The sequence below is a fragment of the Plecotus auritus genome, assembly GCF_963455305.1.
Source record: "Plecotus auritus genome assembly, chromosome: 8".
In the NCBI taxonomy this organism is placed as follows: Eukaryota; Metazoa; Chordata; class Mammalia; order Chiroptera; family Vespertilionidae; genus Plecotus; species Plecotus auritus.
In genome coordinates, this window is record NC_137782.1 from 65853899 (window position 1) to 65877616 (window position 23718).

The 23718-nt window shown below is 52.4% G+C and overlaps 1 protein-coding gene across 6 annotated transcripts in view; it reads left to right on the top strand.

Moving 5' to 3' along the window:
• SNPH (syntaphilin) overlaps positions 1–23718 on the top strand; it is a 39329-nt gene continuing 15611 nt past the window's right edge. For 3 of the 6 annotated variants that reach the window (XM_080683732.1, XM_080683731.1, XM_080683735.1), the window contains exon 1: positions 404–510. The gene's annotated coding sequence lies outside the window, so the exon portion shown is untranslated. Of the gene's footprint in view, positions 150–403; positions 511–1214; positions 1230–23718 lie in introns of those variants that run through there. The other 3 variants (XM_080683737.1, XM_080683736.1, XM_080683734.1) reach the window with 3 other exon arrangements.

Consider the following 23718-nt stretch of genomic DNA (forward strand, 5'->3'; position numbering starts at 1 on the left):
TCATCCCTTCCATCCACCTCACCCTCCCCGCCTCTCCCTCCCGGCAGCCCCAGCCCCGGCGAGCACCCAGTTAGCCGCTTCCAGCAGGGGCTCCGGAGAGCAGTTCGGCAGCCCTGGCCGGGCAGCCGAAGCCATGGAAGCCTCCACAGGTGATGACAGGGTCTCCGGGGACCACCGAGCCCACCACCCAGCTGCGCCCGCCGCAGCCCAGAGTGTCCAGTACGGGGTGGGGGGAGGGGAGGCGCGGACCGCAAGGAGGAGCGGGCCGGGTGCCGGGCAGGCAGCCCGCCCTCCAAGCTCTCCGGCTGCCGCGGCCCAGCTGTCGGCGGCCGGGGGCTCCACTGCCTGGTGTCCCCGCCCGCGTTCACCCGCACCTGTCTGTCTTTTTTCCCCGCCGCCGCAGGTTGCTGATCGCGGCCAGGCAGCTGCAGCAGCGACTGCAGAGGCGCTGCGCCAAGCCGGGCCGGAGTGGTGCGAGCCCGCGCGGCCGCAGAGGGCGAGTGGACTCAGGTGAGGAGGCCGCGGCGAGCCGGGAGGGGCCCCTGCGTTGCACCGCGGCGGGTGGCGGGCGGGGGCCTCTCGCTGCGGTAGAATCCTCAGAGGGCACCGGCCGAGGAGGGGTTAACTGTGACTCATTCATCCCCTCCCTTCATTCCCCTACATCCTTCTAATTGCACCCCACCACCGCGAAATTCACAAGCAGAGGATGCTAATTGCAACAAGGAAGATGCCCAAGGTGGGCGATGAAGAGGACTTTAGGGACTACCCCCATTGCTGTTTGTCTTCCTCTCCCGCATTTGGCAAACACTTATGCCTCTTTCCTCTTGGAGGAGGAGCAAGACTCCCTGGGGGTGGAAGCAGGCTGGAACCCCACACCCAACCCAAGGTCAAGTGCCAGTGACTGCCTCCTTCCCATATCCCCCTGAGAAGTATCTGGGCCCTGCAGTAGATCTGGAGAAAATGCTCATGACCTCTAACGCGGGAGGTCTCGGCCTTACTCTCCTTGGAGCTTCTTGGGGTGTGATGCTTCCTCCTTCCACTCCTTGGCAGGGAGCTGGGCTGTTGGAGCACCTACTGGCCTGAGAAGCCCCCTATTCCCTTCCTCGGTCCTGCACATGGGGGCCTGGGTCCACACTGCCTGTTTCCTCTGCCTTCTCTGCCCATCGGGTGGTGTGGGATGAGCTGGAGTTGCTTCCCCAGAAAACAGTGATCTCTGCAGGCCGGATCGGGTAGGGAGAGTGCCAGAGATTGGGTTCTAGCCCTTAGCTTGCTAGTAGGCTACTAGTAGCCATTTTAAAATTCTTTAGGCGTGGGTGTCTGTCTGCTCATCTGTTCAATGCAAGAGTTGGATTAGATGGTCTGTACAATTTTAATATGCCACTAAAGCAGCTTTAACATGGCAGGAGACCCATCTCTTAAAGCAACCCAGGATTTAAACTTGAGTCTATGAAATAATTGGGGTTTCCTCAGTTGATCTCTTTTGACTCTGGACTTCTCAAGGGAAACACTAACCTTGTGGGTCTCATGGAACTGGGGTCACCAGGCAGTCCTCGCTGGCATCCCCGTGCCATCCTTAGGGTGACCTTTGTCAAGTTACTTCCCCTCCCCAAGCTTCAGTTTTCTCATCTGTAAATCGGGAAGAAGGATACATGTCTCAAAGGATTGATGTTGGGATTAAAGGAAACACTTAAATTGTACCTGTGCCTGGCACATAGTAGGTTTTCAGAGACATGGGACTTAGGAGATAGACTGGGGAGAGAGGAGTAGCTGCTTTCAGTCCTCTTCTCTCCGCCTGGTACCCCCACCCCACCCCAGCAGCCTCTTCTACATCCCTGCGGATGGTGTTCCTGCCAGGGGCTAATGATGCTGGAGTGTGTTGGGCAGCTGGGCCCAGGGCCTAGGAAGCAACATTCCCACTGCAAGGGCTATGACATCATTTTAGCAAAAGATGGTCCCAAAGAGGCATGGATAGCCCAGCACTGGGTTTGGAAAATCTTGGCATCTGAGGGCAGCGTTGCTAAGGGAACAGAAGCATCAGAATCTTGTGTGCCAGCAGGGGATGAGGACCAAGGCTTCCTGGTTTCAAATGGACCCCCTGCTGCTCCCTTGTCCTCTCTGGAGTCTCGTACCAGAACCTCCCTGAGAGAAGGCAGTCAAGTTTTTAGTGTCCATATTTTCTATTCTTTGTCTTCTTCCCTGCTGTAATTTTCAGGCTTGCACTTTCCCTTTCTTTCTCCAGCTTATTCCACAGATACCTTCTGCCTCTTGCTGGCATGATAAAGAAGGTGCCCTATGGGGTGGGGCAGGGATTTTGCTGCTGTACCCTTTGGGTCAAAAGAAGTTGTGGTGCCTCCACCTGCCCTGCATCCTCCTGGATGTCCTCAGCCTCTGGTCTGTGGCTAGGCACAAAGTAGGTCTTCAGGAAGTTTGAGGAAATTATGTCCCTAAGCCAACTGGGTTAGGGAGAAGTTTCGGGAATGTGTTGATGGTGTAGGTGAAGTCACTTTTAAGTACAGGGCATTGTGCAAGTTCCTGGTTGTCACTACTGTTGTTATCGCTATTGCCAGTGGCCAACAGCGGTTTTACCTTCTCAAGTCAGGTTTAAAGGAGCGAGCTGTGCCTGGGAGAGTGGTGTCGTCGGCAAACAGATGATGCTAAGATGAATATGAAGGGAAGAGGATTAGGAAGAGAGTGATTCCAGCCACTTGCTGTGTTTGTGGGATAGAGGCAGATGAGAAGACTCAAGTGAGCCAAAATGGTTGCACAGTACAAAACTAGGAGACTCTCATTCCACCACCTCACTGGGTGACCTTGGGCCAATCACGCCTCCTCTCAAGATCTGGGTCTCCAACTATAAAATGAGAGGACTGGACTACATGATCCCTAAGGTCCTGACATTTTTAAGTGGATTTTGTTAAATAAAAATGAGAGTGTTATTGCTCTCAGTATCATTGATGGAGTACCAGACCATTCCCTATCTCATGTAATCCTCATAAAAAAAGTATACGCATTTGAGAGAGGATGAGGCTGAGGCTTAGAGAGATTGACTTGCCTAAGATTGCACAGCTGGAAGGGGCAGAACTATTATCTGACACCAGCTCCACCTGACTCAAAAGAGCATGCTTTTGCAAAAGTTTCACTGCCCCGAGTCAGACCTGCTGTCATCGCTGTGAGCGTGTGTACGCTGCACGTGCGCACAGCGGTTTGGAGACGGGAAAGGCATTTCCCTGAAGGGATTACTGCAGAGGACGTGCTGGGTTGAAGCGTGCATAAATCGGCGCGGAAACGTCTTCCTTTTACTGTGAGCTCTGCTGAGCTGGTGGGTGGTGGGTGCCCCTTTACCACGGAGAATGGCTCAGAATGAATGGCAATCACGACAGACACCCTTTTTGAGCGCTTCCTGTGTGCTGTGTTGTTTACACAGGGGCACTCATTTACTCCTCAGAAAATCCCATTATGTAGGCACGATAATTTTACCCATTTCACAAGTGAGAAAGTCAGGGCAGAGAGGCAAAGGGTCTTGCCCAGAGTTACACAGCGAATTTGTTGTGAAACCTGAGCAAGTTGAGCTGGAAGTGCGCTGTCCTGGGAGTCAAAGAGTTGCTTTTAGTCTGTGCCCTCTCATTGACTGAGTAGCTTTGGGTAAGCCAGTTTCCCTCTGAATGTCGGTGTTCCCATCCCACAAAAGGACTGGCTGAATCTATGGGCTGTAAAAGGCCTAAATGCCACCTTGTCCCAGAATAGGAGTGAAGGGGATTCCTTGTCTAGAGAAACGTTAATCAGCATTTGTTTGTTATTTATTAGCCCCGGGGTAAGTGCAGGGGATACAGGAAAGAGGAAGAGTTGATCTTTAGTTTTAAGAAGCTGACAGAAGAGACAAATATCTAAACATGTGGGTATGATAAACCATCTAGGAACGTGATGATACTGATATGGACTATGATGGGCCTGGGAGTGGGAGGGATGGTCTTTTCTACTCAGAGGCCAGGAAAGCATCAGAGAGCTGATACCATTGTCATCTCCTTATTTCCGGCATTGAGTTTATGCAAGAGGATGATGATGATGACGATGATAAATGTTCTACCCAGCTTAGAATATTTCCAAACAGTTTTATTTTTTTTAATATATTTTATTGATTCTTTACAGAGAGGAAGGAAGAGGGACAGATAGTCAGAAACATCGATGAGAGAGAAACATCGATCAGCTGCCTCTTGCACACCTCCTACTGGGGATGTGCCCGCAACCAAGCTACATGCCCTTGACCGGAATCGAACCTGGGACCTTTCAGTCCGCAGGCTGACGCTCTATCCACTGAGCCAAACTGGTTTTGGCTTCCAAACAGTTTTAAAGTCTTGTTGGCTCTTGATCCCAACAACCCAAAAAGTAGCCACAGACATCTGAGGGACAGCTCAAGCTCACTGTGTGGCACGCTTCCAGTGGGGCTACCCATGTGCCCCAGGTGGGCCTGAAGCTTTCCCTCCTCAGGTGCTTATGGAGGCGGGACTCTGACATTCCTCTTGGGAAGCCTGTCAGGTGCCTACAACCGTGCAACAGACTTGGGAAATCTTCCTCCCGTCTGTTCTCACCATTCCTCCTGTCTGCAGCACCTAACACCTGGAGAGGTAAAGGCATTTACCCACGATCCCTCAGCAAGCCTGGGATCATAACTCTGGCCTAGTGGGAATGGCATTTCTCAGCTGCATGCAGTCATTCTACATCCAGGTCACCAGGGGCCTGAGGGGCTATTTCTTCATTTGATGGGCAGCTCACACTGAGTGAAGGTTTGAAGCAGGTGAAATGAAGCTCGGGCTGAGGGCCCTGGAGAGGGAGAGGCCTCTGTCCCCTCTGCTGCTTTGCACCTCTTAATAGACAGATATTTACAAAGCATTTGTCACATGCTCAGCGCTGTCCTCTGAATCGAGGTGCTGAGTCAACCAAAAGGGAGTGTCTGGGAAGAGGCCTGGTGCAGTGGAAAGAGCCAGCGCTGAGTTGGGAGTCTCACCTCGCTCTGCCAGCAGCGCCCTGGGTGGCCCGAGGCGAGGCCCTTTGCTTCTCCACACCTGCAAAATGAGAGCCAGAGGTGATCTCTGAGGGCTTCCCGAGCTCCCACTGGCTGACAATTCAGCCGCTCTTTCTTCTGTTCTGTAGCCACTTTAGGGGGCACAGGCGTGGATAGGATACAGATAACTGTAACTCGAGGAAGAATGAGATAAATATAACAAGAGGCAAGAACAAGTACTCTGTCGGTTTGCTGCAGGGACGGGGCTTGGGAAAGGCTCAGTTAAAAGCTGCCTCTTCAGTGATAGGATGGGATGCGATGCAGATAAAGTGGCTTGGGGGTTTGGAGCCAGGGGAGTCGCCAAAGCAGGCTGTCATCCTGGGAGAGGAGGCTTCATAGCAGAGCAGCGGTCCCCTGACTTAGATTTCAAACATCGGTACATTTGAGAGTCTATGCTAGGCTAGCCAACGTTCTATTTTGCCATCTAAGGACATTCAAAGGGCAGTGAGAGTTCTGTTTACTACCACTATCACATAGTGAGAGAAAGAGCATTTTAACACTTCCAGCTCCCACAGAAAGAAGGCCGTATAATACCAGGGGGGAAAGGACTTCTTCAAATTGAATGCATTTTGCTTTACTGAACACTGCATTGTCCATTAATTTTGCCGCAGACACGTGTCCTTGTGTTTGACTCGAGTCAGGCTGCTTGGGTTCGAATCCTGGCCAAGTTACTCTTTCTCCCAGAGCCTCTGCTTCCTCCTCCGTAAAATGGGGGGATGATGCCTTCCACCTCGTAAGGTCATTAGGATGTCTGTATGCCACAATAAAACAAGTACAGCACGGGACCTCCAACCCAGTGGTCTACAGAGGCAAACCCGGTTGGGCTGTGTGCGGACTGCGGCAAGTGGAAAGGTGCTTGAAGCTTGTAAGAGCAGCTGCCAGCCGGCTCCTGGGCCCCGTGTTGCCAGATCTTCTGATTCATAAAACAGAAATCTGGGTGTTCCTTCGTGACATCTCTTGATTTTTAAAATGTGGTCACCGTGTTTAAATGCACATTCTAAAACGTGAGCGTGGTGGGTCATCAGTTCGTGTCCTGCGATGTCAAGTGCCAGGTGCCGGACACTAATGCTCCGTAGCTGTGAGTGAGCATGAGGTCGGAGAAGGGAGGCGAGGCTGGAAGGGCGTCCCTGGCCCAGGCGTGCCTGTCTGCAAGGCTGGGAACGCGTTACTTTGGCAGCTTGTGATCTTCTGCTCCTGGGCCTCTGGCGTCCAAGGCCCTGTGTGTGTCCCTTCCCTCTGGGCTGCACTGTCGGGATCGAGTCTCTAGGGACCGAGGCCTCCAGACACCCCTGTGCCCCCTTGAAGTTGGCACTAGCCGGGCTTCCCTACCACTGGGTCTTTGGGAGCTTGGTCGGCAGCCTCAGAAGAGGGAACTTGGCTGGCGGCCTGAGAAACCTGGCAGAGAAGCCGCCTGGAGAGGTGGCGTAAAGAGACGCGCTGGCAGCTCCTCGGTGGGAGGGGCGGTTCCTGTCCTTGGAAGCCTGGCTGGCCTTGTGGCCGAGGTTCTGCCGCCTTCTGCTGGGGTCGTGGTGAGGGCTGGACAGTAAGCAGTCTCTCCGTACGTACACGGCTCTGCCACGCGGCTGCCGCCACGGAGGCGATGTCGGGATCTGGTTGTGGAGGAAGCCCGGAGCGTTCTCCGAGAAAGGCCTCAGAGGGGTTCCGAATTAGCGGGAGGAACCCCACGGACAGGTTGCAGGGCGTTCTGGGATTCAGATGGAAACCTCTAATGACAGCTTCTCTTTTGTGGCTCCAGTTAATCAAATATGCATCAAGCACCTTCCGTGGTAAGGCTTGATCCCGGCCTCTGTGGGGGAATGCAAAGAAGTATTTACAGTATATCCATTCATTCCACCGGAATGCCCGGAGTGTCTGCTCTGAGGCAGGCGCCAAGGTGTGGTCCCTACCCTCGGAGAGTTGTTCAGCCTGATAAAGAGACAAATGGCGCTTGGCTCAGAGAAATAGTAATAACAGCTGCCATTTGATTGCGTGCCTTCTGAATGTTAGGTGCTCGCCTGTGTGAGCACCTGTGTGAGAGGGTGGATCTGGGGATTGCTGGCTGGTACCTGGGCCTACAGCCCACCTGAGCCGACTCCCTTCTGAAAGCCCTTCTCCACCCCCGCAGGAGGGGCTGCTGAGGGCTCTGTGCCTGCGAGAGGAGGAGCCTCAGGTTGGGTAGGACTGGCAGGAGATGGTCACGGTAAGGAATCCCACAGGTCAGCATCCAGATGAAGGAAACCAGGGTCCAGATCTAGATGGTGGCAGGCCCTTTGCCCTGAGCGGTCGAGGACAGAAAGCCCGGACTTCGGAGGTGGACACACTTGGGCTGCCATCTTGGTCTCTATGTGGACTTACTTTGTGACGTGGGCGAGTCACTTGATTTCTCTGGTCCTTGTTTCCTCAGCAGTAAAAACAGGCATTATAATCATAACTCCAGCCTCTTAGGGGCAACGCTGGCATGAGAATTAAGCCAGGTTAGAAACCCCACATGTGCAAAGCCCCCTGCACAGGATCCAGCTCACAGTAGGTGCTTAATAAATGCCATACCCTTCCATCCACACTTAGAAAGAACTATAACTTCTCTAATTTTCCAAAGACCCAATGCATCCTCAGTTGGTAGTGAGCTCCCCCCTCGCTGGAGGTATTCAAACTGGGCCTGAGGAATGTCAGAGAAATGGAGCTTCAAGCAGATGGATGTTGGGCTTCGAAACCTTCAGAGTCTTCCCTACCCTGAATTCCTGGGATTCTGTGAAGACTTGGCTCAGATCTCATTAGTCCGTTATTAGAAATCAGCTGGGGTTTGGCTTGGATGTGTCTTCAGCACAGATAAAAGACAGATTCTGCTGAAGAAGTGCACTCATTGAAGGCTTCTCCCCAGAGGTGGCAGGCTAGAAGCAAAATCAGGCCCAGGAAGAGCTCTGAGAGGCCCTGTGAGGGGAGAAGGGAGCCCGCTGGGGCGTTTGGGGCACGTGTTCAGGTTGAATTTGGGGAAGGCTACACCATGACTGATAGAATGGACTGCCCAGGACAAGGACTGTGTTTGCTTTACCTCTGAATCCCAGGGCCCAGCACAGCCAGGCCCACAGGAAGTACTCTGGGGAAAGAAAGTGAGCAGTTGAAAAGTAGCCTCGGGTCCCTAGCAGATAGAATCCTGGGGTGAGAGACTCTTAAGTATCCCTAGAGGCCAGGTGGCAGCTTCATACTCCATGCACATGTGTATGTCTGTGTGTGTGTGCCTGGCACCCTAAGTAAGACTCACCCTGCTTGCTGCTGCTCCTTCTCCTTCTCTTTCCCCTTCCCCTCCTTCTCCTTGTTGCAGCTTTACTGAACTACTAGGGGCCCAGTGCACGAATTCGTGCACCTTGAAAGGAACTGTGGGCCACGAGGCTGTGGTGGGCTCAGGGGCAGGTCTCAGCCCATCTTCCACACCCCGGCCTGGCCCCTCCCACTCCAGCCCCTGGTCCCCTGTCTGCCGGCAGCCCTGCTCCCTCCGCCACTGCTCCCACGTGCTGACTGCGCTGAGCGATCAGGGCTGGTGCCGGGTGCCGGCAGCAGGTGCGAGCAGTGGCTGTGGCACCAGCAGTGCGTGCGAGTGCTGGGCAGGACTGTGGCATGGGGGAGCAAAGAATTTTCAGTAACCACCAGAGGCTTGCCCCGATGACAGCGACTGGCACTCTGCCTTGGTCTGGTGCCCCAACTCACCTGCTCCACCATTCAGCTGCGGCTAACGTCCGACATGTTCTGCACGCACTCCTTGGTGATCAGTGCACATCATAGCAACCCGTTGTTCGGTTGTTCCGCCCTTTGGTCTATTTGCATATTAGGGTTTTCGTAGTCAACACACAACAAGCTGCACATATTTAAAGTGTACAGTTTGGTTAGTTTTTACATAGCATCTAACCCACAAAGCCACAATTAATAATGAACACATCCATCACCACAATTAATAATGAACGCATCCATCATCCCCCAAATTTTCCTCTTGCCTCTTTGAGTTCCTCCCTCTTGTGCCTTTCCCTCCCCCACCGCGTCCCCAGCAACCACTGATCTGCTATTACTATAGATTATTTAGCATTTTCTAGAATCTTATAGAAACAGAATCATACAGTATGCTCTCTTTTTTTGGTCGGGCATCTTTCACTCAGCATAATTGTTTTGAGATTCATGTTGTTGTGTATGTCAATAGTTTATTCCTTTTTATTGCTGTGTGGTATTCTATTGCATGGAAGGATAAACCCTGATTTGTTTATCTCTTCATTTGTTGGACATTTGTTTTTTGGGGTTTTTTCCCAGGTTTTTTGTGTTTAGAAATAAAGCTGCAGGAAGCATTTGTGTATAAGTTGTTGTGTGGGCATATACTTCCCTATTCTCTTGGGTAAATACCTAGGCGTGGAATGTCTGAATTATTCGGTAAATATATATTCAACCTTTTAAGAAACTGCCCAAATAGTTCCCAAGTGGTTGTAGCATTTTACATTCCCTTCATCAGTGTACGAGAGCTCCGGCTCCTCCACTCCTCGCCAGCACTTGGTATGGTCAGTCTTTTTAACGTTAACCATTCTTTTTTTTTTTTTTTTAATATATTTTATTGATTTTTTACAGAGAGGAAGGGAGAGGGATAGAGAGTTAGAAACATCGATGAGAGAGAGACATCAATCAGCTGCCTCCTGCACACCTCCCACTGGGGATGTGCCCACAACCAAGGTACATGCCCTTGACCGGAATCGAACCCGGGTCCTCTCAGTCCACAGGCCGACGCTCTATCCACTGAGCCAAACCGGTTTCGGCTAACGTTAACCATTCTAACAGGTGTGTAGTTCTATCTCCTTATGGCTTTAATTTGCATTTTTCAATGAGTAATGATGTTGAGCATCTTTTGTGTGTTTGTCATCCATATATCTTATTTGGTGATGCATCTGTTTAAATATTTTCCCCACCTTTAAATCTTTAATCATTGCGTTGTTAGTCGTCTTATTATTGAATTGTAGCAGTTCTTTATGCATTCTGGATACAAGTTCTTTGTCAAGTATATATTTTGCAAATATTTTCTCCCAGTCCGTGTCTTGCCATAGAGGGCCCTGTGGGAGCTTCAGACTCAGTGTGCATATGTGTGTGCATGTGTGCATGTGTAGGTGTGAGAGAAGGACTGGCTTCCTGTGAGAGTCCTGCTTCTGGATTCAGTTCTTCTCCACTAACATGCAGAATCACGGAAAGACAGCACAGAGGGAGCAGGCCCAGGGCTGGGTACCTGGATTTCTTTTCTTCCTGTGACCCAAGCAAGTCAGGTCACTTTCCTGAGCTTCTCTCACTTTGTCTGGAAAATGGGCACAGCAGTGCCTTCCTCTGGGTGAGAGGTCAGGGCAGACCCCTCTAGCTGACCATCCCAACTTCAGGCACCATCTATTGCCATCAAAGGCCCGGGAGGGGGAGCCATGTGTTCATTAAAGAAGGTCTATTGAGCGCCACACTGGCTGGGTCTGGGGATGTGTGGCTGGACCAGTGCTGGGGAACCTTCTCTGCTTTGCTCTGGGCTGTGTAGAGCCTGGTTGAGGGCAGCACCGCTGCTTAAGCCGTGTGTGTGTGGCGGGGGGAGGACCTTAGAAACCCTCAAAAGATGGAAGCTCGTGGTCCCCAGGCAGGGAGGTGTGTAAACAGCCTGTGGTGTGAGAAGTGCTCCGAAAGGAGCGTGTGCGGGCCCCGTGGAGGAGCCCCGACCTGTCTCCTGTGAAGCTTTGCTCAGGCGTTTGGGCTGGAACTGGGCTTTGGGAGAAAGTGGGTAGAAGCTTGGAAGGGCTTTCTAGGCAGAGGGCAACACAGGCAAAAGCACAGAGTGAGCTCGGGAAGACGGCTGAGGAGATTGTGTGATGGGAGCGAAGCTCGCAAGGCAGGCAGGGGTCAGGTTGTCACAACAGCTGTGTGTGGCGGGGGCGGGGAGGGACGTACCTCCATGTTATAAATGGGCTCCCTGAAGTACCAAGAGACGAGTGTGCCTTGGGCCTGTTAGCCAGAGGCTCACACTGCCGTGCTCTGTCTGCTGTGTCCCAGGGGCGATGGACGGGGGGGGGGCCCCCTGGATAGTGGGTGGGGTCTCAGCACTCCCAGGGCATCTGCTTGGTGCTGACTTCCTTCGGTGGGCGTGTGCTAGGCCTCGGTTCTCAGGCCAGCGCTGTCTCGGCACCTGGGAAGGCCCCGAACCCTGAAGGCACGATGCCCCCCTCCCTCACGGCCTCGCAGGCTAATGGACCACTAGCCCAGGTGTTGCCGCTTACAGTGCATGGGCCAGAGCTGCCAGGGCCGCGCTGGCTCCTCGTACGCTTCAGGCTGGCTCTGGGGCCGCCCTGGAACAACATGGGGTTCTGTTAGGGGAGAAGGGGATTGAACACTGAGTGGACAGTGACTAGTGTCCATCACCCCAACCTCCCAGGGCCTGGATCACCACGGTGCTCTCCCCTCCCACGTTCCCCACAGCCCGTCTCTGGGGCCCTGAAGAGTCTGCCTCTGTCATTTCCCTTGACTCCATCTTTGCTTCTCTCACTCCTCCTCTCCTCCCATTTTAGCCTCTCGTCTCTTCCCAGCCCATTCTCAGCAGCGCTGGTACAGGGTTTCCGACCTTGTCATTGCCCTGCCCAGAACCTTTTTCTGGGGGCTCACATGGCACTGCCAGCCTTCCTCCCTGCTCCCCTGCTGCTCCCCCACTGTCTGGTCTACCGACACCCCTTGTCCTCCTCCCTCCTCATGCCTCTGCGGTGCTCACCCCTGCCCCTGCCTTGAATGTGGTGTCTCCTCTGCAGACAGCTCTGCATCCACCCTTCAGAACCCGGCTGGAGGCTTCCTCCCCCTGAGCTCTGCACAGAGACTCCGCCCTCCTGGGCCCTGCCCTTCCTGACCACGGCTTCAATTACAGGGACTGTCGGGGAGGGCCCCGCACAGTGGACACTTGGTAAATATTGACTGAGATGGCCCTGCCAGAGCCGCCACGCAGATAAGTGCTGTAATTATCAAGGGAAGGAGCTCTGGGGAGCTGCTGTCAGTCTGAGCCAGCTCTCTCCAGGAGGCCAGGTCTCCCCCAGCCAGGAGGCCAGGTCTCCCCCAGCCAGGAGGCCAGGTCTCTCCCAGCCATGAGGCCAGAGAGACACAGAACGATCACCTTGGTTAGGTCTTGTGTTTGAGCTTGAACTCCTTGCCTTTTAGGAGGCAAGACTGAGTGCCAACGGTCTTGTCAAGGGAAGGCACCGCTGATATGCACGTGTTATGGGGTAGCATTGCCAACGGCAACTCAACCCTTTAGGGAAGCAGTTGGCAGCATCGTCATACTTTTTGACCCTATACATCTCCTGGGGATCCCTCCTGAGGAAATCATTCTGAATACAGAAACATACTTATGCACAGTATCTGTTACAGCATTCTTTTTGATAGGGAGAAAGTCTAAATGTTCAACAGAGTAGGGATGTTAGCTGTGATGGACCCATGGAATGAAATATTATGCAGCCCCTAAAATACTTTTTATAAAGCATATGCCATATTGTGGGCAATTCTTAAACCATGCTACACTTTTTAAAGATACAGAGATGCATGTGTACCATGGCTGTAACTGTGTGAAACTAACACACACACACACACACACACACACAAGAAAACAGTTTTTTTCTGGGCCTAGAAGGGGCAGCAATAAAATTAAGCAGTGGTTTATCTTTAAGTAGCAAAACTGGAGGGTTTTTTTTTTAAAAAAAAAGGTATGTGTTACTTTTAGACTATAACAGCTGCTTTTATAAATATAAGTATATTTAACATTTTTAAAAAAAACAGTGGACACAGACAACAGGGGGATGAGGGCATGAGTGGGGGGGGAGGTAATAGGGGGATGTAATACCTTAATCAATAAAGAAATAAAAAAAGAATTAAAAACACCCAGTCAGAGGTGAGGGAGCACATTTTCGTTCATGACCCTCTCAGGATGAATTACTCACTTGTCTCTGGGCCTGGTTTATGGCATCAGGGAGGGCAGCTCGTGTCCGTGGGCTGGCGTGTGCCAGGCTCCTCAGTGCACTTCTCATTAAGGCTTCACCCCCGGAGCCCTGTTTTTCAGATGTGGAGGCTAAAGCTCATGCTCAGTCTGCTTAGAACTAGGTTTCCCGGGGGTCCTGCTCTGCACACCACCCCAGAGGCCCCGGGATTATGAAGATCTCGCTGCTCCGGGGAAGGGCAGGCGGGAGGGACACCTGAGAGCACTGCCCGCTGGCGCTTACCTTACAGGGCGGGAGGGTGTGTTTGCCCGCGGTGGGAAGAAGAGCCCTTTGGCTGACGGCAGGCAGCCAGCCGGTGCTCTCTGCGGAACCTCTCCAACCCGGAAGGCTTTTCTTGAACAGGGAGTCCCCCTCAGCCCACGTCCGCTGTTCTGTGTCTCCACCTTTTTATGCATCCCAGCACCCCGAATTCAGCACTGCAAGCCTAGGGCTTGAGTCCCAGTTCTACCACTGACTTACCTGGTGCCACCCTCCCTGCCCTCAGACCTTCTCCCTCTCAGAGGGGGTTGACTAGATAAGCGATTCCGAACTCCAGTGCTAGGCAGCTCCCAAACAGCCCCGGGGGAAGCGCAAGAGATGCTGACGCAGGAGCCTCTGCTCGGCCTCAGCCGGCTTTGCCAAGCTGGACTGAGACCCGAGCTGCAGGGTCTCTGGGTTGGTAAGACAAGCTAGAAACCTGGACTCATTCAAATATAAAATCTCTCCATGTATAAATGAGAACTAAAATTAAAATATATGCACACGCAGGTCTACAGCCATGAGAGGGCTATGGGCTGCCAGCTTGACCTCTGGAGGCACCCACCTCTGAGCCCATCCGGCTTGGCCTCTCTGCTTCCTGGATTCCTGGTACAGATCCTGCGGGAGGTGTCGCTGGGCAGAATGAGGCCCAGGCCTGCGAGAGCAGGAAGGTCAGTCAGCCAAGGAGGAGGAGGCCCTAGACGGGCTCTCCTGGGCCCCGTCCCCGCCCTAGGCAAATACACAGGCCTTTGGAAGGCCCATCCCGCGGCCTGCCAGGACCTCTAGCCCAGCCATGGCCGTGGGTCGTGGTGCGCTAGACATTGTGCTCAGCAGCTTGACCTCCCTTTATGGTCTTGTCAGTGACTAGCCTCATGTGCACCTAAGGAAATTGGCCCTGAGCGTGACTGGCCTGAGACACAGAACTCCCAGCCGAATCCAGGAGTATCTGCCCCTGGGCTCACGTGCAGTAGTCATCCCGCCTCTCGGAGGGGACTGCGGTGCACAGTTGTACACAAACACAACTCCATACTCCATGTACTGTGTGCAAATCTGCGTACTGGATGGGTGTGCTCAGCACCGTCGATTCCCATCCTTGGTAATGGTTATGTTCTATAAAGCCGCTGTGAACCCTGAACTAGTGAGTATTGAGCCAGTGCCCCTGAGGGAGAGCACAGGGCTAGGTTCCTATGAGCCTTTGGTCACAACAGTTCATCAACTGATCGATCCATAACCCTGTTTTATGTGTATTTCTGTTTAAAGACACCTTCCTAATAGATCGTTGATTCATTCACGTTGAACTCAAGCCAGCAGCACTGTAATTCATACCTGAATGAAGCTTATTGGACACACATTTTCTCTGTCGGGCACAGGCTTCTTCTGTGCCTGGGAACACTGGACAGCATTTCAGCACCACATAGGCTTGGGCCATTTTAATCAGCAAAATCAACAAAAAGCACAGACGTGTGACAAACACGGCACTAACAGGCTGCCAAAAGGAAGCTTGCTGAAGGATTGGAGGTGGAACAAGAGGGTTGCCTTGTTCCACCTCAGATGTTCCCACTGCTCAGCACATGTCCGAGAAGGGCTGTGCAGGGGCTGTGAGCCCTGACTGGAGGGTCACAGACGGATTTCAGGGAGTAGGTGAACTCACAGATACAGAACCCGCGAGGCATGAGTTTAAACTGTGTATCTCTCATCTCTTTCTGGGGCTGCTGTCAGGATCTGGGGTCGGTGGCGGAACTAACTGGCTTTTCTGAGTGCGGGTGTCATTTCGAGGGGCAGCTGGCATCCGTTCTGAGCTCCGCTCTCCTACTTGCCATGTGCCCTCGTTCAAGTTCACGGTCTCTGTAGCCTGAGCTTCCTCGGGGATAAAATAGAGAGGACACACTCTGGCCTGTGGGGGCGACCTCAGGGGATAAAATAGAGAGGACACACCCTGGCCTGTGGGGGCGACCTCAGGGGATAAAATAGAGAGGACACACTCTGGCCTGTGGGGGCGACCTCAGGGGATAAAATAGAGAGGACACACTCTGGCCTGTGGGGGCGACCTCAGGGGATAAAATAGAGAGGACACACTCTGGCCTGTGGGGGCAACCTCAGGGGATAAAATAGAGAGGACACACTCTGGCCTGTGGGGGCGACCTCAGGGGATAAAATAGAGAGGACACACTCTGGCCTGTGGGGGCGACCTCAGGGGGAATTGAGAGGATAGAGGTGGAGCACACAAGACAGTGCCTGGCAATACGCTGATCAGCTGGCAAATCGAAGCCATGGTGCTTTCCCTTAAGATGCAGTTATAAGAGCTTAGCACTCAAGACCTGCGAGATGCTGACGTTTCAGAGATGACTGAAACCCTCCGTCTCCTAATCTAGTAGGAGAGACAGGCCACCTAAATAGGATACTGTATGAAAAAGACTATAATAAGCCCTGGCCAGGTTGCTCAGTGGGTAGAGTGTCAGCCTGCGGACTGAAGGGTCCCAGGTTTTATTCTGGTCAAGGGCACATGCCCGGGTTGTGAGCTCAATCCCCAGAAGGGGTTGTGCAGGAGGCAGCTGATCAATGATTCTCTCTCATCATTGATGTTTATATCTCTTTCTCGCTCTCCCTTCCTCTCTGAAGTCAATAAAAATATATTTTTAAAATAATAATAATAATAATTTAAAAAGACTATCATAAGCCCTGGCCGGATGGCTCAGTTGGTTGGAGCATCATCCTGTACACCAAAAGGTTACAGGTTTGATCCCTGGGCCAGGATGCATATGGAAGGCAACCAATCCCGATTGATGTTTCTCTCTCACATCGATGTTTCTCTCACGCGCATGCTCTCCCCCTTCCTCTCTTTTTAAAATCAGTAACATATCCCTGGGTGAGGATTTAAAAAAAAAGACTATAATATACTAGAGGCCCAGTGCACGAAATCGTGCATGGGTAGGGTCCCTAGGCCTAGCCTGCTATCAGGGCCATCTTCCGCCCGTTTGCCAGTCCCCAGTCCCGCCCCACCACCGACACCCACCCCGTTTCCCTGTGGTTCCTCATTGGCTATCCAGCGATTGGACCTGGAGGGAAGGGACCAAGAGGTGGTCAATGCACCTCATAGCGACTGGTCAATCAGTTGTTCTGGTCGTTATGCCGTTATGGTTGCTGGCCTTTTATTATATAGGATTAACAAAGTGCTACAAAGCTTTCTTGTCCCTTTTTTTATTTACTAGGATGCTCGCACTTATTTGGGTGGTGTCGTCAATGAGTGTAGGCCTATGTGTTTATTCAGCAAATATCTATTGAAGGCCTATGGTGTATTAGGCACTGGTGTGGGCACTGGAATAAAGAACAAAATGGGAAGATATCCTTACCTTTCTGGAGCTTATATGTTAGAGACAATAAGCAAAGTAAATACATAAATATATTAGCTGTTGCTAAAGTATGTGGGGGAAATGAAGCATTGGAAGAAAGAGAGGGAGTTAGGGTTGCAATTTAGATAAAATGGTCAAGGGAGGTTCACTGAGAAGGTGGCATTGGAGCAAAGGCCGGAAGGGAGAGAGACTGCACTGGGCAGAGGGAATAGCATGTGCAAAGGCCCTGAGTGGAGGTGTGCACGGAGGCAGAGTGGCTAGAGCAGCATGAATGCGGGGAGTGGTAGGCGAGGTCAGAGAGAGAAGGACTCTCATTACTTTGGCTTCTATCCCAATCCAAGAACTTTCGTTCTCCCTTAACTGTGAGAACAAGATGCGACCCTTGGGAAAGGTTTTGAGCGGAGGAGTGACATCACCTGACTCACATTCTGAAGGATCCCTGACTAATGCACAGAGGTTGTAGGGGTGAGACTGTGGCATCATCCAGGAGAGAGGTGGTGGCGTGGACCAGAGAGGGGGCAGTCAGGTGCTGGTGGCGTCACATTCACATCAGGAGTTCATGTTTTGGACATAGTCATCTCAAGATGCTCTGTTTGATCGGAGTGGCAATGCCCGGGAGTTCTGTTGGTGAGTAGGCAGTGATTGGGTTGTGATTTTTTGTGGGTGCCAATAGACCTAGGTAGGTATAAATGGTTCTGGAGTAAAGGACCCTGAGATACCAACTATTAGTATACTTCAGATTAAGAATTTGGAGTGGGATAAGGATGTAGTATATATGAAGACATTAAGAATAAGACTGTATTCAGGTGCATAAACAATCACCACTGCTCACAGAGTGCTTTCCGCGTGCCAGATCGTTGCTGGGCATTTAGCATGTGCTGTCGCGAATCATGACCAGGCTCATGCACAACTGTGATTGGCCCCATCTCACAGAGGACCCTGAGGCTTGAAGAAGTGAAGGGGCGTCCCACTGTCACAAAGTAGTGGGCATGGAGTTTGGAATTCAAATCCAGGCATATTTGAGCCCAAAGCCATGATTTCTTTCTATTAGGTTCGCCGTCCTCTCTGTGAAAAGGGGCTTTTTAAATAGGACATAGCCCTAGCTGGTTTGGCTCAGTGGATAGAGTGTCCACCTGCAGACCAAAGGGTCCTGGGTTCGATTCCAGTCAAGGGCACGTACCTCGGTTGCAGGCTTCTCCCCAACCCGGGCCCTGGTCGGGGCTCCTGCAGGAGGCAACCAATCAATATTTCTCTGTCTTTCCTTCTCTCTTCCACTCTCTCTAAAAATCAATGGAAAAATATCCTCAGGTGAGGGTTAAAAATAAATAAATAAATAGGACATCAATATTTACAGAATCTCCCTTTTAAAACATTTTGAAATGTTCACTTTAGCTAAATTAAGGTGTGGGGCAGCTTGAGAGAAGGCTTCTCAGGAGAGGGGTTTATAATGACCCACCCTCTCCCAGCAAGCATGAGCCGTGTTGGACCTGTGGGAGGCCCTGGATCTTAGCGAAGGCAAACCAATTCAGCTTGACATGGGAAGTGCCATTGGAAATCAGCCGGACAGGAACCGGCTGCTCAGGATGGCAGAGACGCTGGCAGCTGGAGGAAGAAAGAGGCTCTGGGTGGGAGATGAAGGTGCTGACACGGGGTCTGCATGGCTCCTGGGCTAAAGCAGAAACGGTCGGATGAGCTGGGCTCGTATCTCCCGTGCAGAGCCCCCAGGAACTTCAAGGAGATAGAGGAGACTTGGCTCCCATCAGGAGCAGCTGGTGGGACTGGAGTCAGCTGGCTCTCAGCCTGATGTCCCTGCTCCGGTAGCTCGCACTGTGGCCTTTGGCAAGTCCTCTGTGTTCTGCTTAGAAAATGTGGCAGTTGGACTAGATTGTCATGAAATGCCAGGAGAGGGAGAGGAAAGGTGAGGAGGAAATGAATATGATGAGAGAGAGGAGATGAATGACAGAATATGAATGAGTGAGTTTATGTGGCTCCCTGTTTTGGATTCCCAGGAACACAGAAGCTGTCTGATTTCAGGCTGAGCCAGGAACGGTCTCCATGGAAAGGGGCAGCGGTCCCAGGCAGATCAGATACATCGCCACATGTGCCCTTGTGTTCCACGAGTCCTCAGCCTCACGTCAGCAAAGCACAGCACACACAGGGCCACGGCACACACGGGGCCACGGCACACACGGGGCCGCGGCACACACGGGGCCGCGGCACACACGGGGCCCCTGGATGAACTCTGAGGGCGTCATCTCGCCTCTATTTTAGGACCCTCCTTGCAGGTCCCCAATTGGCAGCCCTCTTCCCCTACAGCAAATCCCATGCAAAAATATTTATTTTAGCATTAACTTTAGGAAGGGCTTTATTTCTCCTAAAACACCGGTCCACTTTCCATTCTCCCTTAACCAAGAAAGCAAGAGATGGGGCATAATTTCTCTTTTTGCGTTGGTGGCCAGGAAGCTCGGAGTCAAATCTGAGCCTTGTCATTGTGCCATGTTTGTGTCTGTGGTCAGGCTGCGGTATCCCCTTCTTCCGGGGCCCGGATTCCATGCATATTTTATTACTGGTCATTTGTGAGCTGCCTTCAAGTTGGTGAGACTTCTCCCGTCTTAGCTCTAGGCTTTCCCTCCGTGACTTCTTTACTCAGAAAGCTGCCCTTTGTTCTTTTTTTATTTTTCAATTTTTTTATTGATTAAGGTATTACATGTGTCCATATCTCCCCATTGCCCCCACCCACCCCACTCCCATACATGCCCTCACCTCCCAGTGTCTTGCATCCATTGGTTATACTTACATGCATGCATACAAGTCCTTCGGTTGATCTCTTACCTCCCCCCTCCCCCCACCAGTCTTCCCGCTGTAATTTGACAGTCTGTTCGATGCTTCTCTGTTCTTATTTTATGGAGCTTTTGCCTGGATTCAGATGCGAGTGAGGGGCGGGGCTGTGGTGCAGAAGCCGCCAGCCAGCGAGGCTCTGACCCCACTTGCTGTGCGACCCCAGACAAACCACATGCTCTCTCTAGGTTTCCGTTTTCCTCCTGAAATGAGGGACTGTGACAAAGTCCACCCAAGATGCTTTCCATTCTAGAATTCTGAGAGTGTGTTAGCCCTTGTTGGTACCTGGGATGAAAGCAGTGAGGGCACCGACTCAAGGATCCTAAGAACCAGGACAGAGATCTGGGGAAAAGGGGGAATCCATAGACATGGAGGCCCCATTTCCTCCCCTTCCCATGATGCTTTAGAGCTGGAACCTCGGGAGCAGGTGGAGGAGCCAGGCTGAGGCTTGACAGCTCTATCAGCCAGGAAGCCCAGGGAAGCATATGCTGCAGCCAGGGTCGCTGAAGGGCCTCCATCTGCCAGGAGCCGCTGGCCAGGCAGCTGCCCAGCGGGGCCAGCCCCACAGTCCCTCTGTTCCCCACCCCTCCCCACGGCTGTCTGCAGAGAGGCAGCCTCAGCATAGAGCTGGGTGGTGGAAGGATGGAGACCAGTGTCCCACCTGCTGCTTCTCCCCATACAGGAGGCCTGCCAGACACTGCCCTGGAGAGCCGCCCACCGCACTTGGCCTGGCAGAAGGTGCCAGGAATTTCAGAGCCACCCCCTGGGCCTGCTCTGACTTACCCTGAGGGGCAAAGCCAGTACTATCTCTGAAGAAAAGAGAGATCCCCTTCAAGAAGTGGTAGTAGTAGGCCGGCCAGTGTTGCTCAGTGGTTAGGTGTTGACCTATGAACCAGGAGGTCATGGTTCTATTCCTGATTGGGACACATGCCCAGGTTGAGGGCTCGATCCCCAGTAGGCGATGTGCAGGAGGCAGCCGATCAATGATTCTCTCTCATCATTGATGTTTTTATCTCTCTCCCTCTCCCTTCCTCTCTGAAATCAATAAAAACTTTAAAAAATGTTAAAGAGGTGGTAGTAGTAATAGCAAGAAGTGTCCGGCCTTCTAGTTGTCCAAGAACTTCCCCCGTCCCTCCATTCCCTTCCTTGGCTGCATCCTGAAGAGGCGGGCAGGGTCGGGAGGTGATTCCCACTGAATGCATGAGGCAGCTGAGACTGAAAGAGGTTAAGGCCCAGGGACCAAGGGGGACCATGTGGTGTGGCGCAGGGGAGCTGAGGGTCCCTCGGCGGTGGCCTCGCCCAGGACCAGTGCTGAAGACTGGGTTGCAGCAGCTGCTGGAAGAACGGGGAACGGTGGTCCTCACATGAGGGCTTCTCCCTGGCCCGCGTGGCTGGTTCTTGGAGGAGCAGGAGAGACTTGCCCTGGTTAGGGAAAGGACGTGAAGAATCTCTTTGTAACAGCCTCCTTGTCCTGCTTACCTCCTGTTTCTGTGATGTCTGGTTTTATGGAAGCTTGAGGAGGCCAGGATGTAGGGATATAACCCCCGCATCTCACCGTGGTCTGAGAGTCTCCTGGGCAAGTAGAGTTTTTGTCTTTTATGCAGCAAAATGGAATGTGTCCCAGATCTCTCGTATCGTGAGACCTTCATGATGCAGTAGAAATGCAGGTGCTCATGACCTGGACGTCCAAGGTCTAACCTTGAGTGATCTTGCAACCTCTGCAGCTTTGGGTTTCCCATGGGTCAGATGGAACGGTCTCTACTTGGCCTCCCTCCACAGGGAGCGTGTGAGGACCAGATGGGGTGAGTGGGTTTGCAAAGCCTTCCAAAGAGGCAGCCTTAGCGCCTGTCTCCCCAGGCCGACCAGAGTCAGGAGCACCGGGGAAGCCCCTGAAGTCAGGGGGATGGAGGAGGCCGGTCCGAGCCTGTCCTGGGGCTCCTTGCTGAGCCACCCCGGGCAGCTTCCTTCTCTTCCTGGACCATGCCTGTTCTTCTGCAGATGTTCATTTTACACATGTGTTACATAGACTTTCACATTTGCTTTTTATTGAGATATAATTCACTTACCATAACATTCCCCCTTTTAAAAGGTACACAATTCAAGGGTTTTTAGTATAGTCCCAAAGTTGTGTATTCATCACCACTACCTAATTTCAAAACATTTTTATCAACCCCAAAAGAAACTGCATTCCAATTAAGCCACTTGCTATTCCTCCTTCCCCCAACCCTTGGCACCCACTAATCTGCCTCTGTCTCTGTAGATTTACCAACTCTGGACATTTCCTATAAACGGAATCCTACAACATGTGGTCTTTGTGTTCGGCTTCTTCCCTTTAGCATCGTGGCCCAGGCCCGGGCCTGTTTTGGCACGTGTCCGTAGCCCGTCGTTTCTGTGACCAGCTGGTATTCTGTCTCAGGAATAGACGGCATTCGTGCGCCCGCTCCTCCATCGATGGACATTGGGCTGTTTCCTCCTTTCGGCTCCCGTGGCTAGTGCTCTGCGAACACCCCTGTTCAGGTTTCTGTGTGAACACCTTCTCCTGCTCTGCAGGGCACCTGCCCTCTGGGGGAATTGCTGCGTCATGTGATTCTGTGTTTCACTTTTGAGGAGCCGCCAGACGGTTTTCCACAGCAGCTGTACCATTTCACACTCCCACTAGCGATGCACGAAGGTTCCAGCTTCTTCACATTCTCACCTAGACTTGCCCATCCTTTTTATTATAGCCATCCTAGCGGATGTGAGATAGTATCTCATTGTGGGAACTATATATTACATAGGATTTTAATCTGCAAATCCCTCTTTGAAAAGTCAGTTCCTGCCCCACCAGCATGGCTACATGTTTGAGCGTCCACCTATGAACCAGGAGGCTATGTGCCCAGGGGGTGTGCAGGGGGCAGCCGATCAATGATTCTCTCTCATCACTGATGTTTCGATCTCTCTCTTCCTCTTCCTTCCTCTCTAAAATCAATAAAAATATATCTTTTAAAAAATAATGTTTAAAAAAGTAAAATAAATAAAAATGAAAAGCCGTCTTCCTTCAGATCGTCCACATGTAGGACACACACAAGAGAAGCCTCGTTGGGGGCAATGGGGGAGGAGGCCCGAGCTCACCCCTCAGCAGCCCCAGAGGCAGGTTCTCTGGGTGGTTCCCAGACACGGGATCTGACTCCCAGAGAGTCCTGTGTCGCAGCCGTCTCAGCCCTCAGTCCCGTCCTGGTTGCCGTAGGAAGCCAGACAGCATTTGACCCAGCGGTGGGTCTGCCCTGCCATTGAGCTGGGGTTGCCATGGTGAGAAGGAGGCGTCCAGTGGCTCCCACCCATGGCTCCAGCTCGGAGGGCAGCGTGGGCAGGACCAGGAAGCCAGCTGGAGAAATGCTGCCACTGCCTCCTTCCCAGGTCCAGGAAGGAAGGCCCCAGGTTTGGCCGGTAGCGCCGAGGAGCGAGTGGCTGGTCAGGTTGTGAAGCCAGTGGAAGGGTCAGTGAACTCGGCCATAAGTGACCCTCAGAGCACAACCCTCTGCGATCCCTGTGGCCGCTTGGCACGCTCCCAGGCCGGCCTTTCTCCTCCCACTTCTCTCCGCACTTCAGGAGCACCTGCGCTGTGCTCTGCTGCCGGGAGGGGGGTGCTCTGCGTTCCCGCGTTGCCTTGGCAGAGAGGGGACCCCTCCCCAAGTTCTACTCTGCTGGTTGCGAGGCGCTGCTTTGCACAGCTGTCAGAGGCGTGAGTCATCAGACGCAGATCGTTCTGTTCCCTTGGCTGGGTTTTAGGATAGCTCTCTTCTTGTATTGATGGCTAATTCTTTGAAAAAGGATAATTTATAGGATGTACAGGGACTTTCACTTAGCTAGAATATTAGATTAACCCAAGCGCCTGGTTTCTCCCCCGTGACTTGCTGGTGGAGGGAAATGCCATAGCGTCTTTAAAGGATGCAGCGTCCCGATTCTACAGCTGTGGGAACTGAAACCTGGGGTCCTAGTGCTCGAAGCGGGAGAAAGCATGACGAGAGGCCCATCGCTTCAGTAACAGCCCTGGAATTACAGAGTCAGAAGAGGTTGGCTCTAGAAACATCTCAGACCATCTAATCCAACCCCTGGGCTTATCAGACGTGCCTGTTTAAGCCGTTGTGTTATGTACAGTTGTGTGTTGGTTGTGTTCATTTGTATGAAACTCCCCAGAGGGTGGTGTTTCAACCCCAGGCCTGGCATGCCA